Source organism: Ostrea edulis, chromosome 4 (genome assembly GCF_947568905.1).
Source record: "Ostrea edulis chromosome 4, xbOstEdul1.1, whole genome shotgun sequence".
NCBI classification, from domain to species: Eukaryota; Metazoa; Mollusca; class Bivalvia; order Ostreida; family Ostreidae; genus Ostrea; species Ostrea edulis.
The window spans coordinates 70,039,414-70,047,221 of record NC_079167.1 but is presented as its reverse complement, the minus strand read 5'-3'; the positions used below and the strand labels follow the sequence as shown (position 1 = coordinate 70,047,221).

At 34.9% G+C, this 7,808-nt stretch overlaps 1 protein-coding gene across 1 annotated transcript in view; it reads right to left on the bottom strand.

Annotated features, from left to right (window-relative positions):
- LOC125670404 (cis-aconitate decarboxylase-like) overlaps positions 1 to 2,804 on the bottom strand; it is an 18,728-nt gene extending 15,924 nt beyond the window's left edge. Inside the window, exon 1 of the mRNA XM_048905541.2 lies at positions 2,692 to 2,804. The gene's annotated coding sequence lies outside the window, so the exon portion shown is untranslated. The remainder of the gene's footprint in view (positions 1 to 2,691) is intronic.
- Between the last annotated feature and the right edge of the window lie 5,004 nt (positions 2,805 to 7,808).

Below are 7,808 nucleotides of genomic sequence, written 5' to 3'. Positions count from 1 at the left end.
AACAACTCAGAATTTAAATTGATCCTTAATATTAATATTGGTTTTTGATTAGATAGATCATTGTCGCAAAATATTTTGGTACGTTAAAATCCACTCGTCAAATCATATGTGTCTTTCTAATTCATACTAGATATAGAAGTAAAACTCTCATTTCCTCTATCTTGAGGTATCGACGATTTCGTCATTCTAATGTCCTTTTCCGCTAAAGGAACTACATGTATTTATCCTCTCGCAAGAGAGCCACGGAGGAATGTAGTAAATTCTCAGTTCGATCATCTGTGCGCTCACTCGTGTGGCCATTAGTTCAGCCATGTCCCTATTTTTGTACCCTCCAAACGAAGTTCAGGGGGGTATATAGGAATCACTCTGTCTGTCTGTGCAGATTCGTGTCCGGACTATAACTTCTTTGTTCTTTGACTTAGGCATACCATATTTGGCACACAGGTGGATCACCATGAGACGATGTGTCGAATACCTTCATGACCTCTATATGACCTTGACTCTTGACCTCAAGGTCAAAATGAAAGGTTTTTTTTTTTTTTACAATGGATTCGTGTCCGGGCCATAACTTCTTTGTTCTTTGACATAGGCATACCATATTTGACACATAAGTGTATCACCATGAGACGATGTGTCAGGTACCTTCATGACCTCTATATGACCTTGAACTTTGATCTCAAGTTCAAAATTGATTATAGGGTTTTGAAATAGTCATACCATAAGACATGGGTGTATCACCATGATACTATGTATCATGTACATTCATGACCTCTTTATGACCTTGACCTTTGATCCCAAGGTCACAATTACAGGTTTATGCCATGGATTTGTGTTCAGACTATATCTTCCATTTTCTTCTACAAAGGCATACCATATTTTTACACTCAGGAAAGAGGTAATTTATACCTATTAACAACACCCTTTGGGACATTGGGGTAAGCGTGGGGGGGGGGGTATTCTTAGTGAGCATTGCTCACAGTACTTCTTGTTGATTTTGTGTTCTTTATAGGATTTATGAAATTTATCACTGATGGTCTGTTCGCTACACTTCTTTCTTTAAAATTCCAAATACGTACGGACCCCTGGATACACCAGATATAGTGACTGGGAGGAGCAAGCATAAACCAGCTGGCTGGTAACGTTCACCGTGAATCCTCATTTTTTATCAGATTAACGGAGCAATTCACAGTCACAATAAGCACAAGAACGGTCCAGCCATTTGTATGAAACATACAAATATATGATGTCAGCTTCTCCATCGTCGACTTCCTATATTTATGTAGCAATATTCTATGATCACCTGCATATGGTGTTTATATGCCTCAGTTGATTCAATACACAAGAACTTGTTCCACGTATGATCAGTTTTTAAATCGAGGCAGGCTACTGACAAACAAGTTGATGGTGCATGGGTTTCAACAGTCTCGTTTAAAGTCAGCATTTCGCAACTTGTTTGGTCGTTATAACAATCTAATTTGCCAATGCAACATATCACTGGGTCAAATGCAGTTTGGCTAGTTTCATACCGATTGTTAAGCCGTTCTTGGTACACTGGTTTTGACTACGGATAACTCCGTTTACCTAATCAAGATATAGGGCTGTTGACAGGGGATGCTTACTTGGCACCTGTTCCCACCTCTGGTGTATCCAGGGGGTCCATGTTTGACCAACTCTATTTTGTATTGCTTATAGGAGTTATAAAATTGATCACTGTTCCATATCTTCACATTTCATCATCCAACATTTAATCCAACATCAAGCTATATTTGCAAACAAGATCAATATATAATTTGCGAATTCTCTTTAATTATCGTAATGGGTATGATAGTATAAAGTAAATAAAAGCTGCACGTCTTGATACGGTTGGTTTCGGAAAAGCTTTGCAGGTAATTAGACCGTGGTTGCTAATGCTTTTCAATCAAAGGTGGAAAGGCTAAGGTCAAAGGAAAACACACTGTGTGTACAAAATTTAACTTCATTTTTTCGTCCAAATTTTGACAGACTTACAGGAATTATACTTTTTATAAACTATTTGCTTTTCAAGGTTATAAATGAAAGGTCAAGGTCATTAGTATGGAAATTCCATTCAATCTACACAATATTTCAGCTACATGTCTTACATATTTTTTCAAACTTTCTGGAACATTGCTGTGTATGTATTTGCATTTCTGTTTCCTTTAAAATGTAAGCTTTAATATCTGAGGTCAAGGTTTTCTAAATTCTTTATGAGTAAGATTAAAGTTCTCAATTCCTACCAAAGTTTCATGAATGTGTTCATCTTGGTTTTCAAGACGAAACATAAAAAATCAAAGTCACTGAAAGGCACAGTCATAGTCGTAATGTCCCTGTAAATCAGTTTTATGTGTGTTGATTGATTGATTGCATCTTGTTTAACGTTTCTCTCAAGAATTTTTCACTCATATGGAGACATCACCAAAACCTGTGAAGGGCTTCAATGAAGTATTTATTGAATGTCACAACATTCTAATGCCATATTTGCATAAACATTTTAATAATATTTTTCATCCTGGTTTTTATCTTGAATCATGGTCTAAATGTTTTATTACCCCAATTTTTAAAAAAGGCGATATAAATGATAGTAATAATTATCGTCGTATATCTATAGTTAGTTGTTTTGGTAAATTTATTTACAAACATACCGATCAATAGAATTTTGATATGGCAACGTACCTGCAATATTTTGTCTGATGCACAATTCGGTTTTCGTAAGGGTCTATCAACGATAGATGCCACATTTGTGTTGCAATCACTTGTGAATAAACAACATGCTGATAAGAAAAGGATATGTTGTTGTTTTATTGATTTTCAAAAAGTTTTCGATTCTGTTGATAGAATAAAATTATGGTATAAATTATTTCAAAGTGGTATACAAGGTAAAATGTTGAAAATATAATAATGTTAAGGGTTTTGTAAAATCAACGGTTTTCTCAGTGATTATTTTTGTAATGAAGTCGGTCTTATGCAGGGGGAAACACTATCTCCATTACTTTTTTCATTATATGTAAATGATTTTGAGGTTCGTTTTATATCAGACAATTGTCCTAGTGTTGATCTACAGATGTTAAATTCATTTGTGCTTATGTACGCTGATGATATGATGATTTTTGTTGAATCCCCGGGTTTACAAAAAAATTAAACTCTCTACACGGTTATACTGAGGAATGGAGCTTATCAGTCAATGCAACAAAAACCAAAGTTGTAGTTTTTAGAAACGGCGGCAAATTATATATCAGTGAATATTGGACATACAATAATGTAGACTTGGAAATCGTTAACGAATTTAAATATCTGGGTCTTTTGTTTTTAGAAGTTCTTAAAGGGAAAGGCAACCCTAACCACATAGTTGCTTTTATGAATAAAGCATCACTTACTGATATCGTAATTGACAGTCTTTAATAACAAAAATCCTTGCTTAACAATTAAATCAATATTAATCTATCATGTATTTTAAATTACCCGCCGCTAAGAGAGTGGCCATTGGAGTTTAATTTATGACGTCACACCGTCTATTCCGGTTTATTTCATCAGGAGCACTGTAAACATGACAAGTCACGAACAGTTAAGTTTGGAGCCGTATAGATTTAAATTGAGCCCGTTCTTTCGCCAGAAGAAATTGAGAAAAGAAGACGTTTAGTCGAGTCGCAGACCAGGCAGACGGTACACGTTCTTCATACAAATGTCTCGAACCTCAACTTGTCATTACGCAAATGATGGATCCACAGTTTACGTAGTCTTTTCTTTTCAAATGACTTGGTTGAGTCGGGAATTTCGAAAAATAATCTTTTTTCACATCTCCCCTTCGCATTAGTGTAATTAACTGCTTGCCAGGAAGGCTCCAACCTATTTATTCGTAAGATCTACCACATGCACATCTTTGATGATCTCGCAGGTGCTTGTGTTCAGCCCCCCACCCCCCGAAATAAGCTACATGAGTTGATTTAATTCATTTTTTTTTTTAAATATTTCTAATGCATGTCAACAACGTCTTGCATACCCATAAGTCCAAAATAAACCAAAATAAGCCCCTTTAAAAAAAAATACCCCAGGCCACTGGTTATTATAAGTTCTGTTATAATAACCAGTGAGGATTTTTTTAAAGGACTTATTTTGGACTCTATGGGTATGCAAGACGTTGTTGACATGCATTAGAAATATTTTCAACAAAAAAATAATTAAATCAACTCATGTAGCTTATTCGGAGAGGGGGGGGGGGGCTGAACCCAAGCACCTGCGGATGATCTTAGAATCTCATCAAAACCGGAACAGACGGTGTGACGTCAGAATTATTGATTTTTGTGGTCTTGAATACAAAAGAGTTACACATCATGGCAGCCTCTATAGATCGCGGGAATTTCAAATTTTGACATTTTCAAATTAGTACTGAGGCATATCTAAGCCATATATCAACAGAATTGTATGACATATCTTTATCATATGATTAATCCTATCATTTATCATGTAAAAATCTTTTGGGTTGCCTTTCCCTTTAAATATGCAAAAACATGCAGCGAAGCAAGGTAGAAAAGCACTGTTTGCCATTTTAAGCTGGAAATACCAGGTTAATGTTGGGAAAAGAGCAGGCTGACATCCTCGATCGTCAATATGGAGTGGTTGTACATTGTTTAACGTCCCACTCAAGAATATTTCACTCATATGGAGACGTCAAAATTGCCGGTAAAGGGCTGCAAAAGTTTGGCCTCTGCTCGGCGCTTACGGCCTTTGAGCAGGGAGGGATCTTTCTCGCACCACACCTGCTGTTACACGGGACCTTAGGTATGCGGTCTCGTCCGAAGGATCGCCCCATTTAGTCGCGACAAGCAAGAAGTACTGATGACCTATTCTAACCCGGATCCCCACGGGCTTGTCAATATGGGTAGGCCAGGATTGATCATACAATGGATTAACAGGTATATAGAACATGACTTGCATTATGAGTCGGTCAATTGTTCCTTCGTTCATTCATCTACATCTATCTCCCGAGTTTTATCAAACTTGCAACAATGAGGCCTTGAATAAAGTTCTTGATTCCTATCTATCTTTTACGTCACAGGTGAGAGGTGAAGGTCAAAGTCAGGTGAAGGTCAAAGTGAGGGGAATCCCGAAAATTCTTTGTCGAATATTTAAACTACGTTATTCATCCCATTCATATCACACTTGCAAGAATGGTGTCTTGCGTAAAGATTATGCCCAATACTATAGTTGAGTTTAAATCAATCCGATTAAAATCAGATCCTTTGATCCGGTCACATATATCGCAACACAAGGATCTACGTGAGCAGATCAAAGGATCTGATTTTAATCAGATGGAGTGTAAATACATGATTTAATGACGTAACTTTCAGTGTGATATTATCTTGAAATTATACTACTTTCGTCAACATTTTGAATTAATAATTGACTAAACAAACTAAAAATATAAGTTATGATTGAATTAACAAAACAAAATAAAAGTTATGATTGAATTAACAAAATAAAAATATAAGTTATGATTGAATTAACAAAATAGAAATATAAGCTATGATTGAATTAACAAAATAGAAATATAAGCTATGATTGAATTAACAAACTATAATGATACGAACACTTAGTTGTCTTTGTGTTGCTGTATTAGGAATGAAAAGTAATCAGATCCCTCGATTTACACAACACGAACCTTTTCAATTTTTTGACAAACCGTTCAACTCGAGACAATACCTTTTGACAAAGTCTTACAAAACAAAAAGCCTTGATGAATATTAAAATCGGAAATTTAATCCTACACCTACGAGGAAAACCCATCAGGTAATTACATTCTTTGTGAAATAATGAGAAAGCTGGCATTAAGACGGATTGTAAGGCCAAGACAAATAAAGTTTGCGTTCTACATCAACTGTGTGCGTGTTTTTGAAAACACATGGATGAATGATGTCCCACGAGTGTGTCGTTCTAGGTCACAAACTCTTCATCAGACACAACCCGAACTCTTCGTGAGACATTACTTGAGCCCATCTAATTTGTTTTTCAAATATTATTTTTAAAAAATTCAGCTATTTTAGAATCAAAAAGACATGAGTGTCTTCCAAATGCAGATTGCTTTTGTGAACAAGTCGAGTTAATTTTACACAAGGCCCTATTCCAATTTTCGTTATTTACTCAAACCAACAATACGTGGTAAATGAGGTCCAACTGCATGGAATGATCAAAATCCCAAGTCCCAATTTTTCCCAGGGGGCTTCTGTCCTGCAGCTAATCAATCTGTAAAATATATTTCAAAATACTCTCATGACATTAACCATTCCTGTCGCTTGCTGCATACATAAAATGGAAACCCACGGTTGCATCAATTTTGACCATTAATCAATGAATTTCTATCTTATTGTCTAAAATCGTTACATGAATTTTGTAATATTGAAATAATTTTATCATGTAATACTTTAATGATACGATTGTGTTATTTTTAATGGGTAACTTTTGTTTAAAAAACAAAAGAGTAAAAAAATTGATGTCGAAAATTTTACATTTCTCCCTAACCATTTCAACTACAGTGTGTGTGCATCGGTTTCCATTTTCAATCAGTGTGTATTTCTAGGAAACTGAATAACAAAACCATTTTATTTCAGGACATGACTTACCTGATCTTATTAAACAGTGACTATGCGCCTGGGGTATGACGTATATCTTCTTTACGATAAACAACCATTAGATATTGATATTGACGAGATGTCTAATGTCAAGATGAGTTAATAAATAACTATAAAGTTACAATCAAACATGTCACAATCTGCCGTGCAAACACAAAATACTCAGAAAATAAAGGTAAATGTTTCCGTGTATAAAAGTATACCGAGAAGGAAAACACACGGCAAATTATCGCTGTACACCATTAGTTCAGACGAAGACAATTTTAAAAGATCTAACAGAACGTGGAAAACCCGGTGTTAGGAAAGACAACCCGTACGGATACTGAAATATCCCATGACTAGGACAATACTGTGAATTATGATAGATATTTATCAATCTTAATAAAATTATAATACGGTTATAGAATAAGACCATCTCTATTATGACATGTCAGACGTTGCAATATTATTTATCTTTTCTAATTAATTGTAATTTGTACTCTATATTATCTTTTTGTGTTGTAAATTTTCTTAGTATTATTAAATTTTTCATTTGTATTGTATGATTTTTCATTCGTATCGTATTGATCATTTCAATTTGTTATGTAGATTGCATTGGTCAAGCTGGGTTGAAAATGAGTGATTATTTTTAAAACAGTTTTATAACAGTTTAGTGGAACCTAGTGGTTAAACAGTAGACTAGTGCGAAAAGGATATAGCCCATGACCTGATAATCGAACCACAGTTAACATCTTAATTTTAATACTATTGATACTAAATTGGAACTAAATGAATATTTAGAAGGAGCAGGTAGCCCTTTACAAAAAGTGTTAAAAAAATTTAAATAAAATTGTAAAATTCATGATGCCATGGGTAGGGATTTGGTACCAGAGTGGGGTCAAAATGGTCATAAAAGATAAAATTCTTTATCACATGAAAGAAAGAAATGCATATTTAGGAAAAATAAAAACGGGTGTATCAAAATTTGTAAATTTCGAAACGTCAGGGTTCTGATTCTGGGGCGGGTCCAAAACCGTCATATAGTGTTAAGTCGTTCATATGTATGGGTACTTTCAGGGGCGCTTGTGTTTTGAGAAAAATAACACATCTTGTTTTATTCTGCCGCTGAATATTAGAATTTAGCTTAGATATGCAGGGCAAGTAAATTATTTCAAATACATTTCATAG